The sequence below is a fragment of the Scardinius erythrophthalmus genome (genome assembly GCF_964197995.2).
Source record: "Scardinius erythrophthalmus genome assembly, chromosome: 1".
Taxonomy (NCBI): Eukaryota; Metazoa; Chordata; class Actinopteri; order Cypriniformes; family Leuciscidae; genus Scardinius; species Scardinius erythrophthalmus.
Window position 1 is genome coordinate 35,080,427 of NC_138221.1, and position 16,382 is coordinate 35,096,808.

Below are 16,382 nucleotides of genomic sequence, written 5' to 3' on the forward strand. Positions count from 1 at the left end.
GCAGCCTCAGAGGGTGCGTTAAATTGGACATTATCCCTTTATAGTAGAGCTACAACTCTAACGAAATCCAAATTTAAAGCATCTTTTACTGTGGAATAAAATTTTTATGAAGCTTTGAACTTGGCACTTTACACAATGCAAAAAGAGCCGCCTAATGCATTTTCTGCCCAATACGCGGCGCTTTTTCTCGGCAGCCTCAGAGGGTGCGTTAAATTGGACATTATCCCATTATAGTAGAGCTACTACGCTAACCAAATCCAAATTTTAAGCAGTTTTTACTGTAGAATTATTTTGTTATGAATCTTTGAACTTTGCACTTTACACAATGCACAAAGAGCCGCCTAATGCATTTTCTGCCCATTTCGCGGCGCTGTTTCTCGGCAGCCTCAGAGGGTGTGTTAAATTAAACATTATTCCTTTATAGTAGAGCTGCTCCTCTAATGAAATCCAAATTTTAAGCAGTTTTTACTGTGGAATTATTTTTTTATGAAGCTTTGAACTTGGCACTTTACACAATGCACAAAGAGCCGCCTAATGCATTTTCTGCCCATTTCGCGGCGCTATTTCTCGGCAGCCTCAGAGGGTGCGTTAAATTGGACATTATCCCATTATACTAGAGCTACTCTAACGACATCCATATTTTAAGTAGTTTTTACTGTGGAATAATTTTTTTATGAAGCTTTGAACTTGGCACTTTACACAATGCACAAAGAGCCGCCTAATGCATTTTCTGCCCATTTCGAGGCGCTGTTTCTCGGCAGCCTCAGAGGGTGCGTTAAATTGGACATTATCCCGTTATAGTAGAGCTACACATCTAACGAAATCCACATTTTGAGCAGTTTTTACTGTGGAATTATTGTTTTATGAAGCTTTGAACTTGACACATTACACAATGCACAAAGCCGTATTGCGCCTTAGGCCCATTTGGTGGCGCTGTTTCTCGGCCGCCTCAGAGGGTGCGTTAAAGTGGACATTATCACATTATAGTAGAGCTACACCTCTAACGAAATCCAAATTTTGAGCAGTTTTTACTGTGGAATTATTGTTTTATGAAGCTTTGAACTTGACACATTACACAATGCACAAAGAGCCGTATTGCGCCTTAGGCCCATTTGGCGGCGCTGTTTCTCGGCCGCCTCAGAGGGTGCGTTAAAGTGGACATTATCCCGTTATAGTAGAGCTACACCTCTAACGAAATCCAAATTTTGAGCAGTTTTTACTGTGGAATTATTGTTTTATGAAGCTTTGAACTTGACACATTACACAATGCACAAAGAGCCGTATTGCACCTTAGGCCCATTTGGCGGCGCTGTTTCTCGGCCGCCTTAGAGGGTGCGTTAAAGTGGACATTATCCCGTTATAGGACTGCTGTTCTTCTAATGAAATCCAAATTTTGAGCAGTTTTTACTGTGGAATTATTGTTTTATGAAGCTTTGAACTTGACACATTACACAATGCACAAAGCCGTATTGCGCCTTAGGCCCATTTGGTGGCGCTGTTTCTCGGCCGCCTCAGAGGGTGCGTTAAAGTGGACATTATCCCATTATAGTAGAGCTACACCTCTAACGAAATCCAAATTTTGAGCAGTTTTTACTGTGGAATTATTATTTTATGAAGCTTTGAACTTGACACATTACACAATGCACAAAGAGCCGTATTGCGCCTTAGGCCCATTTGGCGGCGCTGTTTCTCGGCCGCCTCAGAGGGTGCGTTAAAGTGGACATTATCCCGTTATAGTAGAGCTACACCTCTAACGAAATCCACATTTTGAGCAGTTTTTACTGTGGAATTATTGTTTTATGAAGCTTTGAACTTGACACATTACATAATGCACAAAGCCGTATTGCGCCTTAGGCCCATTTGGTGGCGCTGTTTCTCGGCCGCCTCAGAGGGTGCGTTAAATTGGACATTATCCTCTTATAGGACAGCTGTTCCTCTAATGAAATCCACATTTTGAGCAGTTTTTACTGTAGATATAACACAATGTTATACAGAGGACAAAACACAATGCACAACGAGGCGTATTTGTGCATTGTGTAATGCAGGGGTTGGCAACCTTTTTGTCATAAAGTGCCATTTTTAAATTTCCAAGTTCATCGCTGTGCCACAACACACATTTAGCCTATATATATATATACATACATACATATATATATATATATATATATATATATATATATATATATATACACACACACATTTTACATTTTCATAATAGCTAACACAGAAATAGTACAAAAAATTTAAATATTCTCTTGAAATTTGTTTTAGATTTAGATAGACAAATTATAGTATTTATAACTCCTAACTAGAGATGCACCGATTACAATTTTCTAGGCCGATTCCGATTTCCCATTGAGTTTGACCTGCCGATACCAATTTCAGCCAATTCCTATTTCATTTTACACTTTACAGCACACACAAATATTTATTTTCTATATATATATATATATATATATATATATATTTTTTTTTTTTTTTAAATAAAATACCATATCCTTTTACCCAAACTGAATAATAAAAACAAGTTTAAATGGGTACATTTTTTATAAATATTTTTGAGTCTTCATTTTCTTTTCTGACATAACCTAATACAGTTCATGTTAAAACACACTAGACATGCACATTCTGTGCATTTTGGGCACTTTTGTTTGAAATCATATTTATTTTGTCCATCAAAAGTGGGCTTTCACTTTCATTGAGAATGAGCAGCGCAGACAAAATAGACTCGGCGGCGAAACCCGCGCTTCACTGCTGCTCACACGCTGCTCCTGCTCCCGCGTGAATGCACTCATTGATTAACATGCACGCCGAAAAAAATATGCGTGAAACGGCCGTAATTCACGAGGTTTCCGACATGTGCGTTCCGTGTTTTTTTACTATGAGGAATTATTACATCAAAATGTAGATATGTGTGCAGGTAGACTACTTTATCTGAATGAAATACATACACTTCTCTCGCATTTGCGCGCGTGCCAGCGATTAACCCTCCGCGTGCCAGTGTTGGCACGCGTGCCTTAGGTTGCCTACCCCTGGTGTAATGTGTCATGTTAATTGATCAATGGTTAATGAGTATGCTCCCAATTATTGTGTTTGTCATGTGTCCATGCCATGTGATTTTCTATTTAAGCTGCACCTGTACCAATAAATGATTGATTGTGTGGTCTTGGATTATTGTACATTGTGTAAAGTGCCAAGTTTAAAAATTCTTACAAAAAAAATCTACAGTAAAAAGTGCTTAAAATTTGGATTTCGTTAGAGGAGTAGCTCTACTATAATGGGATAATGTCCAATTTAACGCACCCTCTGAGGCAGCTGAGAAACAGCATCGCGAAATGGGCAGAAAACACATTAGGCGGATTATTGTACATTGTGTAAAGTACCAAGTTTAAAGCTTCATAAAAAAAAATTCCACAGTAAAAAGTGCTTAAAATTTGGATTTCGTTAGAGGAGTAGCTCTACTATAATGGGATAATGTCCAATTTAACGCACCCTCTGAGGCAGCTGAGAAACAGCGCCGCGAAATGGGCAGAAAATACATTAGGCGGATTATTGTGCATTGTGTAAAGTACCAAGTTTAAAGCTTCATAAAAAAAAAATCCACAGTAAAAAGTGCTTAAAATTTGGATTTCGTTAGAGGAGTAGCTCTACTATAATGGGATAATGTCCAATTGAACGCACCCTCTGAGGCAGCTGAGAAACAGCGCCGCGAAATGGGCAGAAAATACATTAGGCGGATTATTGTGCATTGTGTAAAGTACCAAGTTTAAAGCTTCATAAAAAAAATATTCCAGAGTTAAAAGTGCTTAAAATTTGGATTTCGTTAGGGGAGTAGCTCTACTATAATGGGATAATGTCCAATTTAACGCACCCTCTGAGGCAGCTGAGAAACAGCGCCGCGAAATGGGCAGAAAAAACATTAGGCGGATTATTGGACATTGTGTAAAGTACCAAGTTTAAAGCTTCATAAAAAAATAATTCCACAATAAAAACTGCTGAAAATTTGGATTTCGTTAGAGGAGTAGTTCTACTATAATGGGATAATGTCCAATTTAACGCAACCTCTGAGGCAGCTGAGAAACAGCGCCGCCAAATGGGCCTAAGGTGCTATACGGCTCTTTGTGCATTGTGTAATGTGTCAAGTTCAAAGCTTCATAAAACAATAATTCCACAGTAAAAACTGCTGAAAATTTGGATTTCGTTAGAGGAGTAGCTCTACTATAATGGGATGATGTCCAATTGAACGCACCCTCTGAGGCAGCTGAGAAACAGCGCCGCGAAATGGGCAGAAAAAACATTAGGCGGATTATTGGACATTGTGTAAAGTACCAAGTTTAAAGCTTCATAAAAAAAAAATTCCACAGTAAAAACTGCTGAAAATTTGGATTTCGTTAGAGGAGTAGCTCTACTATAATGGGATGATGTCCAATTGAACGCACCCTCTGAGGCAGCTGAGAAACAGCGCCGCGAAATGGGCAGAAAATACATTAGGCGGATTATTGGACATTGTGTGAAGTTTAAAGCTTCATAAAAAAAATATTCCACAGTTAAAAGTGCTTAAAATTTGGATTTCGTTAGGGGAGTAGCTCTACTATAATGCGATAATGTCCAATTTAACGCACCCTCTGAGGCAGCTGAGAAACAGCGCCGCGAAATGGGCAGAAAAAACATTAGGCGGATTATTGGACATTGTGTAAAGTACCAAGTTTAAAGCTTCATAAAAAAATAATTCCACAGTAAAAAGTGCTTAAAATTTGGATTTCGTTAGAGGAGTAGCTCTACTATAATGGGATAATGTCCAATTTAACGCACCCTCTGAGGCAGCTGAGAAACAGCGCCGCCAAATGGGCCTAAGGTGCTATACGGCTCTTTGTGCATTGTGTAATGTGTCAAGTTCAAAGCTTCATAAAACAATAATTCCACAGTAAAAACTGCTCAAAATTTGGATTTCGTTTGAGGAGTAGCTCTACTATAATGGGATAATGTCCAATTGAACGCACCCTCTGAGGCAGCTGAGAAACAGCGCCGCGAAATGGGCAGAAAATACATTAGGCGGATTATTGTGCATTGTGTAAAGTACCAAGTTTAAAGCTTCATAAAAAAAAAAAAAATCCACAGTAAAAAGTGCTTAAAATTTGGATTTCGTTAGAGGAGTAGCTGTACTATAATGGGATAATGTCCAATTGAACGCACCCTCTGAGGTAGCTGAGAAACAGTGCCGCGAAATGGGCAGAAAATGCATTAGGCGGCTCTTTGTGCATTGTGTAAAGTGCCAAGTTCAAAGCTTCATAAAAAAATAATTCCACAGTAAAAACTGCTTAAAATGTGGATGTCGTTAGAGTAGTAGCTCTAGTATAAAGGGATAATGTCCAATTTAACGCACCCTCTGAGGCAGCTGAGAAACAGCGCCGCGAAATGGGCAGAAAAAACATTAGGCGGATTATTGGACATTGTGTAAAGTACCAAGTTTAAAGCTTCATAAAAAAATAATTCCAAAGTAAAAACTGCTGAAAATTTGGATTTCGTTAGAGGAGTAGCTCTACTATAATGGGATAATGTCCAATTTAACGCACCCTCTGAGGCAGCTGAGAAACAGCGCCGCGAAATGGGCAGAAAATACATTAGGCGGATTAGTGTACATTTTGTAAAGTACCAAGTTTAAAGCTTCATAAAAAAATAATTCCACAGTAAAAAGTGCTTAAAATTTGGATTTCGTTAGAGGAGTAGCTCTACTATAATGGGATAATGTCCAATTTAACGCACCCTCTGAGGCAGCTGAGAAACAGCGCCGCCAAATGGGCCTAAGGTGCTATACGGCTCTTTGTGCATTGTGTAATGTGTCAAGTTCAAAGCTTCATAAAACAATAATTCCACAGTAAAAACTGCTCAAAATTTGGATTTCGTTAGAGGAGTAGCTCTACTATAATGGGATAATGTCCAATTTAACGCACCCTCTGAGGCAGCTGAGAAACAGCGCCGCGAAATGGGCAGAAAATACATTAGGCGGATTATTGGACATTGTGTGAAGTTTAAAGCTTCATAAAAAAATTATTCCACAGTTAAAAGTGCTTAAAATTTGGATTTCGTTAGGGGAGTAGCACTACTATAATGGGATAATGTCCAATTTAACGCACCCTCTGAGGCAGCTGAGAAACAGCGCCGCGAAATGGGCAGAAAATACATTAGGCGGATTATTGGACATTGTGTAAAGTACCAAGTTTAAAGCTTCATAAAAAAATAATTCCACAGTAAAAACTGCTGAAAATTTGGATTTCGTTAGAGGAGTAGCTCTACTATAATGGGATAATGTCCAATTTAACGCACCCTCTGAGGCAGCTGAGAAACAGCGCCGCGAAATGGGCAGAAAATACATTAGGCGGATTATTGGACATTGTGTAAAGTACCAAGTTTAAAGCTTCATAAAAAAATAATTCCACAGTAAAAACTGCTGAAAATTTGGATTTCCTTAGAGGAGTAGCTCTACTATAATGGGATAATGTCCAATTTAACGCACCCTCTGAGGCAGCTGAGAAACAGCGCCGCGAAATGGGCAGAAAATACATTAGGCGGATTATTGTACATTGTGTAAAGTACCAAGTTTAAAGCTTCATAAAAAAAAAATTCCACAGTAAAAAGTGCTTAAAATTTGGATTTCGTTAGAGTAGTAGCTCTACTATAATGGGATAATGTCCAATTTATCGCACCCTCTGAGGCAGCTGAGAAACAGCGCCGCGAAATGGGCAGAAAAAACATTAGGCGGATTATTGGACATTGTGTAAAGTACCAAGTTTAAAGCTTCATAAAAAATAATTCCACAGTAAAAACTGCTGAAAATTTGGATTTCGTTAGAGGAGTAGCTCTACTATAATGGGATAATGTCCAATTTAACGCACCCTCTGAGGCAGCTGAGAAACAGCGCCGCGAAATGGGCAGAAAAAAACATTAGGCGGATTATTGGACATTGTGTAAAGTACCAAGTTTAAAGCTTCATAAAAAAATAATTCCACAGTAAAAAGTGCTTAAAATTTGGATTTCGTTAGAGTAGTAGCTCTACTATAATGGGATAATGTCCAATTTAACGCACCCTCTGAGGCAGCTGAGAAACAGCGCCGCGAAATGGGCAGAAAATACATTAGGCGGATTATTGGACGTGTAAAGTGCATTGTTGTCAGATTGGGTCCATAACTTTAAAATGTACAGTAACAATGCAATGGCTCTTTCAAGTCAGTTCAATTTAATTTATACATACATTCATTTGTATAAGACTTTTCACAATACATAATTCAAAGCAGCTTTATAGAAAATGCTGATTTCTGTTACAAAACCACAGTAGGATTTTATGAGATATAAAGTACAGTTATACGATAGAACAAATTAGTATTTACAAACTCATGCATTTTAAGCTAAATTAATGTGCATTTTAAAGCAATGATAAAATGATCATTTATTTATTTATAATCATCCATGTTTGATGTTCTGGAGTCCTTGCAGGAGTAGGTTTCATCTCTTCAAATGTGTCTGAAGTCCTCATAAGGGTCTGGATCCAAGATGGAGCATAATCTCTGGTTATTGTGAAATTTTAATTTGTAATAATAATAAAAAAAATAATTTAAAAAGTATTCAATGTATTTATTTTTAAATACATTCAAGTTATGTTATTTGCAGTAGCCTAATTAAAGATTGATGTACAGGCCTCATTATATTTTTTTACAATCATTTTATGTTATTATTATTTGTTATTTACCTTTCAAAATAGTGTATTATTCTTTTCGGAAAATAGATAAGCCTACAATAAACAGGGTCCCTAAAAAGTGTAAATAAGAGAAAAACCACATGGTCCCTAAATTGAGCTGATGACATGTAGCCTAATTAAAGAATACCGTACACTGTAAAAAATATTTTTGCAATTTAGTTATTTCAACTTATTTTTGTGAGTAGAGATAACTAGATTGTCCAGACAACAAAAAATTGTAAGTTTTCTTGTCCTCAACTAGACTGAAAGTTGAATGAATGACTTAAATTGTTATTTTAACTCAAAAATGTATGTTTAAACAACTGCACTAGATTTTCTGTTGAATTAACAAGTATAATTGTTATTTTAACTTATAAATGTAAGTTGAAACAACTGCACTAAATTTTCTGCTGGTTTTACTTCAATTATACTCTAATGCTTTATTAGAAGTAAATTTGTAAACTAAACTTAGTAAACTAAACTTAATTTATCTATATATCTTGCTGTCTGGTAGACTGCATAAAAACCTAAACTTCAATTTTATTAGTGTGTACATTAAAAACATTACACTGTAAACCCCAATGTTGTCGTTAATAAAGAAATCAAGTTGTCATAACTTAACATTACTTACAAGTTTTTGCATCAAAAATTAAACATTGGATTTTAATGAACTCATCTGGCAGCAAAAATCTTTCAGATTAAGATTTTAAGTGTTATGCACTCAAAATGTCAAGTAATTTAAATGATTCCCTATGTGTCTGTTTAATATGATTGTGCCTGAAATTCTGCCTTGACAACACGCTGATTGGTCGATGCACAAGGCAGTAGTTTTTTTGTTAATCGTGAATTGCTGATGCAGGCAGCAGGCCAGAGGCACTGACACTTCATAAAAACAGTAATTTCGGGGTTAAAACGGAGCCGGCCCGTCCATCACGTAGCCTACGGACATTTCAGGCTTCGCATTTGGAACTGAATCACACAAGACCATAGACAGTATATAAACACAAGACCATGACGCAGGCTGTAAATGGAATCTTTTTTTGAACCGACTCTCGAGCCTCTTCTCCCCCTCCCCCGCTGACTCACTGCAGTTCTTGCGCGCGCAGCCGCAGAGAGCGTCCGGTATTTTCTGAGAAAACGTATGGTAAGTGTGAATTCATAAAACTATTTTAAATAACATGTTTGCCAGAACATAACGTCAACATTTGTTCAATGTTCTAACGTTTTTATTTTTACTGTATTTTCTAGACCGACATTGTTTTCGAGCCGTTAATTCCCGCTCCTGCTCCATTCAAATCTTGCGCGCTGATAACGTCCGGTATTTTCTGTGAGATTTACATCAGACGAAGGTAAGTTTGAATTCATAAAATCATTGTAAATAACATGTTTACCATAAAACAACGGCAAAGTTTTTCAATGCCATATTTTATCTGAACCGTATTTTATAGCCCACTGCCTTCGTTACTGCGTACGCTGACATCGTCCAGTGTTTTCAGACGTTTAGCCTATATCAGACGAGGGTAAGTGCAAATTCATGAAACCTTTTTAAATAGAGTATTTACCAAAACATAAGATTTGGTGTTGATTTAAATTGAGTGTGTTTATGTTGTAAAATAAGTCTAGCTATCTTAGTCTAACTTAGTTAGGTAACTTACGTTAACTGCTAACTGATGTTACTTAACTTAGCATCTGCAACTGTAACTACACACATTTCTAAGTTAGTCATTAGTTAAATATTCACGTTTATTAATTAATTAACTGTTAATTAATTAGCTAGTGTGCTTGAGTTGTTAACGTATTCTCCTTTGACAAATTAGTAAGTTAAGCCCTATTCGGACGGGACTAGTTTCACAGGGGGACGTTAGAGAAATACCTGTTTCACAGACGTACTTTGAGATTTTAATCCTGTCCGAATCTGCCATGCCTGTCTTTTTCCCAAACGACCTCTGTAAAAATTCCAGAGCAAATTACCTACTGTTTTTCGTCAAACTCGGCGGTCCTCAGAGAAATCTAATCCCGTCCGAATGCGAATGTCTGTGATTACCGGACATTTTTTTTCCAAAACGCTTTTTCTTATGTGTTTTGGTCAACGTGAACTGCCATACAATCTCTCACTATCGCGCCGGTATTCAAGTTTCTGCTTTTTGCGCACCGATAATGGATGTAAATGTGTTTGGTAGCCTACACTGCGAAGAAAAAATTAAATAAAAAATGAAATCAACAAGAAGAGCCAAATCACGTAAACTGTTAAGACTGGCTACTGTAATATCAGTTTCAGGTAAGATTACTTTCATTTCTGCACTTAATTACTTAACGTGTAAATTATATTTAACGTGTAAGTTAAAACTTTTTATTCCGGTGGGTTTATTATAAGAACCCAGTTCTATAAAATCATGATGATAAATCTATGTTTAGTTTTTTTTTTTATACTACAATTTTTATAAAAGGTTTACAAAACACTAAATACGTTAGGACGTTTTACTTTATATTTCAAAGTGCTTAATTTTAAAAGTACTTAATTTCAAATGACCATACGCAATCCACGCATTCTGAACACGTGATCTTCTGCAATGCCCACATGTAAAACAGACACTCCTACCTCGGTAATAAACACGGAGATGTTAGTCCCGTCCGAATCCGTACATGAAATCACAGACGTAGGTTGATAAGAATTGTAACTCAAACGTCGTTTGGAAAACTAGTCCCGTCCGAATAGGGCTTTAGACACTTTCTTCTCAACTGTCCTCAGAGGCTTCAGAAACAACACTGAAGGAAGCTGACTTTTGATTGATGTGAGGCAGACAAGGCCGAAAAGGTTTTAGCTATGTACTTAAAAATATATCATATTTGTTAAAGTGCAGTGTATCACTCCATTTGTTTGTTTTAATGTTCTAGTAAGTGTAGAAATCTACCATGTACTTAGTTTTATTATGATGTAATGTACTGTGCAAGTTATATATATGATTGTTTTCAGGCCAGTTGGTAAATGCTGCCATTCTTCTCAAATACTGCTGCTCTTCAAAGAACAGAGTCATTCATCAGGTAACACACAAAAATAGTTTTTGTTTGAATACCATTTAGTTTCCCAAGTTATCTTGTATTTTATTTAGTTAATGAAACGGCAAGAAAGCACTTTGACTTGCTTTATTTCCATTCTTGTTGCTGTCCAACTAACAAAATTGCTTTGTATTGTTACATTTTTATTATTATATCACTCTAACCTGTTATTTACAATTATGAGCACAGATTAATTAAATTACACTAAAAAATTGTCTAGCAGTTTTATTCATGGTCAGATTCAATCCATCATGGATGGATTTGAGCACATAGACGATTCACTGATTTTTTTACTTCCTTGTGTTCAAGCTTCAGTCAAGTCGATTAAAAGCTGCTTGTTCACCAACGGACCAAACAGGATTTTTTCTTTTACCTCAGTTTCATCTCAGTTGCAGAGCTCTACCAGATATAGGTAAGTCTTCACCACAATCTTTGAATTAAAAAAAAAGTTATTGTCAAATTGAATCGTTATGGGTGATATAAATAGTAGGGCTGTGCCATATCATACCGTCCACGATAATACCAGTATAAATTTTTACATGATAAAAAAGCGTCATATCGCGATATCACTGATATAGCGACGCAATGACGTATGGCACATTACGTTCCCTAGCACGCACAACAACAACACCTGTCTGAGCGTGAGAGCAGCAAGTCAGCCTCCAATGACGATCAAATCAATAATTTTTAAACGTTCTCCAAGACGCAGTATTACCAACCGTGTGAGTTTCTCCAAGATGCAATATTATCAACCAGTGCCGCGTCTTCTCTCTCTCGCTCTCAAAATGGGTTGCACAAGTCAAGCGTCGATACCACACTCGTGTTTAGCAGTCAGGACATGACGGTCACTTGCATCGTAACTAAAGTTTATCATTTTCACTTTTTTTTAAGTCTTATCAGTTTAAACATTTGCGATTTTAAACTATTCAGTACTCTCGCGCGCTCTGTTTACTCTGCGTGCATACATGTATACATGTATACAGTAAAGCCGTCTCACGAATAGCTCGCGAGTAACAAAAGTTCCTTTTCACGGATTATATCGTGAACACGCAAAATTGTGTAAAAATGCCGGTCGTGGTTAGTATATTCATAAACAGTCGGTTATGTCTGGAATTAGCATAAAACGCGTGTGACAATGTGACAGTCAGCAGCATCATGAAAACAGTAATGGATCCGGGCACTAGCTCTAAAAGTGACAGCACAGCAGCCATATGTGTCTGTCATTGTCGTCAAAACAACAAAAGATAGCTTTCATTGTAAGGAATCAGAATTAATATCCTATGCATTTAATTTAGTCAGGACTATCAGTGTTATTTTACATTTGATTACCTTATACAGTTTCTGTAGCATTTCTGAATACTAGTGTTAGACCTACCCAAAAACTTTTCTCTTTATTTGTATCTTTATTATTTTGTATATATTTTTTGCTACTTTTTTGTAAAACAATTGTAAAAACACAATGAGTGAGCAAACATTTAGGTGAGATAAATGTAATAAAAAAAATTGTCAACTTTTTTTTTCTATATCGTCATAAATATCATTATCGCAAATATTCTTGAAATATCGTGATATAATTTTGAGGCTATATCGCCCACCCCTAATAAATAGCAAGTAATACGTCTGTGGTTTGAAATGTCACGGTTTTCATTATTACTATTCAGTGTTTGGATTTTGCCTCGCGCCATTTCAATGCGCTTTTGTTCATGTTTTAAGAAATCTTGATAATAGGGTGAATTATTCACAATGTTGTCACAAATTTAAAGGGGTCATATAATGCCATTTTTGCACAAGCTAATATGAGTCTTTTTTTCTTTCTTTTTTACCTCAGTCACTTCAATTCAACTCAGTTGCAGAGCGCCAGATATACGTAAGTTTTGACCACAATCTTTGAATTACAAAAGTAAATGTCATATTGAATCGATATGGGTGATACGTACAATTAATACGTCTGTGGTTTGAATGTTTTCATTATTTCTATTCGTAGTTTGGATCTTGCGCCATGTCATCACGCTTATGTTCATGTTTTAAGAAATCTTGATAATAGGGTGAATTAGTCATGATATTGTCACAAATTTAAGATTATTGAGTGTATTTCAAATCAGAGTGTTTTGCACATAGAAGATTCGCTCATTGTATTTCCTCGTGTTGACTCACAGGTTCCGTCAAGTTGACTAAAAGCTTGTTCACCAACCGGATTTATTAGTTGCAGAGCACCAGATACAGGTGAGTTTTCACTGCAATCTTTGGCAATCATTAAAATTAACTATCAATTTGAATTGATGTGTGTAAAATAAGTGACTTATTATATCTGTACTTTTAAATGTTACTGTTTTTATTGATATTGGAAATGGTTGTGGCGCTCTCGTGAACTAATTTTGAGGCCCACACAGAAGAAAAAGAATAGTTGAAAAAAGTATTTTTTCTTTTCTTTTTTTTACGAAGTATTCTCGTTGCTTGATAAACTTAAGGTTGAGCCACTGTAGTCACTTGGACTATTGTAACAATGTTTTTACAATTTTTTCTGGGCTGGCAAATATCGATTACCCAGCAGTCTATGAAGGAGTGAGCCAGCTCTCAGATTTCATCAAAAATATCTTAATTTGTGTTCCGAAGATGAACGAAAGTCTTACAGGGTTGGAACAACACCTTTAATGCTTTTCATAGTTTCTTTTTGAAAGGAATGTTGTGAACAGGATGTTTCATGTGTTGGTATGTTGTGGGAGTGGCATTTTAGAGTGTTTAGTTTAATTGATGAATTTGTTGAAGCTTGAGAGCATAAATAATTGGTAACTTAGTTGATATTAAAATGGCATTTAAGCCAATTCATAGGTCTTTAATGTGTTAAACAATGTTTAAACGGTATCTTTTGGAACAAAGGATGTTTCTATATTGAATGCTGTGGGTTGATCTTGTTTAATGTAACAGATTAATCCACAAGACATGCATTGAGACAGGTGTAAAACACCTTTTCACAAGGTTGTTTTCTGCAATTTCATTGCAGTTCATTGCAAAAAAAAATTGAATTGTATATAACACCTGATGTTCTTGTTACATCATAAGAAGAATGGCATCTACGCTAATGTTAGTCTTTTTGTTTATTCCAAGGTTTACTGAAGTCAGCCGGATCCGGGCCGTATCCAGATCAGGTGGTGGACCTGCGCCTGGACACGTCCACAACGCATCCCTGAAGTGCCAGCCTCATCAGCCCTGTGAAGGCCTCATCGACACTACAGCCATCAGCACTGATCCTCAACAAACTCGTCTCCATACCGGCGTGACTCCGACTTCCAGTCAGATGAAACTGGATAATATTCTGAATGTTCTGATCCAATCTGACTTCTGACCTGTAATGCTGCCTGAATCATAATCATACACTGTTCGTTCTTTGCTCAGAGGTGAACTGAGTGACTGAGCCTGGGTTCTCCCAAGGTTTTTTTTCTCCATTCTGTCACCTGATGGAGTTTTGGTTCCTTGCCACTGTTGCCTTGGCTTTTGGCTTGCTTAGTTAGGGACATTTAATATTCAACAATATTATTGATTTGCCTTACTTAAGGTGAAAGATGACGCAATTTTCTCCTAGAAACAAACTTTGTTGTATTATTTTCATGTTATCACTGTGCTGCTTTGATACAATCTGTATTGTAAAAAGTGCTATATAAATAAAGGTGACTTAACTAATTAACTTATTGTAAATTGTATCAGTGATCGTCAATTTTACATATTTTTTTAAATCAAATGTATTTTACAAATTAATGTTCTAGTAGTAATTCATTATTTGGTACTGCTGCAGTTTTTAAAACACCACTTTAGTTGGCTGAACTTATTGGGTGTAGTTTAGAAAACTAATCTTTAGTTTGCTGAACTTATTGGGTGTAGTTTAGAAAACTTAACTTTAGTTGACTGAACTAATTGGGTGTAGTTTAGAAAACTAATCTTTAGTTTGCTGAACTTATTGGATCTAGTTTAGAAAACTTAGCTTTAGTTGACTGAACTTAAATTCGAAGTTTACTTAACTAAATTAAATCAGTTCATTGTACATTATAACTTGTCAGGTAAACTTACCCAAATTTGTCAGGTACACTTTTATAAATAAGTTAGTAAAACTCAAAAAAATCCATGCAAAAAGATAACAAAAAATAATGAGTTAAGTCAACAAAAGATTTTTTTACAGTGTAGCCTTATGTGCCTTTATATTTTTACAGTCCATTTTCGCTGATATATCAGTGTTATTTGCATTTAAACATTTTTTATTATACTTTTATTCTGAAAATAGACACAAAAGTAACACAATTTCGTTAAAAAACGCGAAAGAGAAAAACCGCACGGTCCCTAAGTTGAGCGTCAATAAGAAGCCATCAAACGCGGAAGTTCGCGTCATTTAAGGTGGAACGGATAGCGTCAATAAGAAGCTGCGAATAAGAAGCTGGATTCAGCCTCGTAAATTATCTGAAGTAGAATGAAATGTTTAGCTGGATTTGAACATGTATGTTTTCAGTAACTGCTTTAAATTTTTTGTAATTTTAGAATTGCTAAACATGTCTATTCAGAGGACATCACAGCCCACCTGTCTTTATCAGAAATGTCCTGTTCACTTTCTCACTGTTACACACCTAGTTAAGGGTCTTTCTCAAGGGCACCACAGTGGTATTGAAGAGGCAGGGGACAAATGCTGTTTTGAATTTAGCTGAAGACCATAAAAATATTTTGAAAATAAGTGCATGTCATTTACCTCAAATTTTTAATTTTCATTTATTTTAAAAAGAAATATATTCTCTTCCCTTAGATGCTGTGAAGAGGTGGAGCCCACATGCTACAGACACTGAAATTGATGCAGCAATGGCAGAACACCTGAAACACACTCCAGGAAGAGCTGGGGGTGGTGGATACAACAAATGAGCCAAACAATGTGTTTAAGGGATAGTTCACCCAAAAATGAAAATTGTCATAATTTACTCAACCTCATGTTTCAAACCTGTATACCTTTCTATGCTAAACACAAAGATGTTTAGAAGAATGTTTGTAACCAAGCAGATGTCGCTTCCCATTAACTACCATAATCATTTTTTCTCCAACAATGGTAGTCAGTGGATGCTCTATTTGCTTGGTTACAAACATTCTTCAAAATATCTTCTTTGGTGTTCAGCAGAAGAAAGAAACTCATACAGGTTTGGAATTTGGTGAGTAAATTACATAATTTTCATTTTTGGGTGAACTATCTTTATATAATAATTCAGTATTTTGCAATTGGTATTTTAGTTTAGTTAACAAATCGAGAGCTTAGAAGTATAAGGTTCTATCTCTTTTTATTGTAGTTTATTGAGCATCAAAGTTTTTAACCTCGGTTTATGTTTTGTGAGATGAAACCTTTTATTTTATTAATAACTACTAACAATTTTTTTATTTTTACAAAAATAACACCACACAGGCATTAATAAACACCTAATGGATCAGATTGTCAACAACTCAATTTCGACCAAAAGTGGAGATAGAACCTTATAATTCTAAGCTCACGAAATGTTACATTATAAAAAATAAAGAGAAATTTTGGCTGTTCAAGATCAATAAAATGTTGTGCTTAATCAGAACATGCTTC

General features: G+C 36.1%; 1 long non-coding RNA gene across 1 annotated transcript; it reads left to right on the forward strand.

Annotated features, from left to right (window-relative positions):
- Nucleotides 1-11,404: 11,404 nt before the first annotated feature.
- On the forward strand, nucleotides 11,405-14,467 carry LOC308705403. The gene is made up of 3 exons (XR_014031914.1): nucleotides 11,405-11,511; nucleotides 12,618-12,656; nucleotides 12,946-14,467. It is a non-coding gene; the product is annotated as an uncharacterized lncRNA (long non-coding RNA).
- The last annotated feature ends 1,915 nt before the right edge of the window (nucleotides 14,468-16,382 follow it).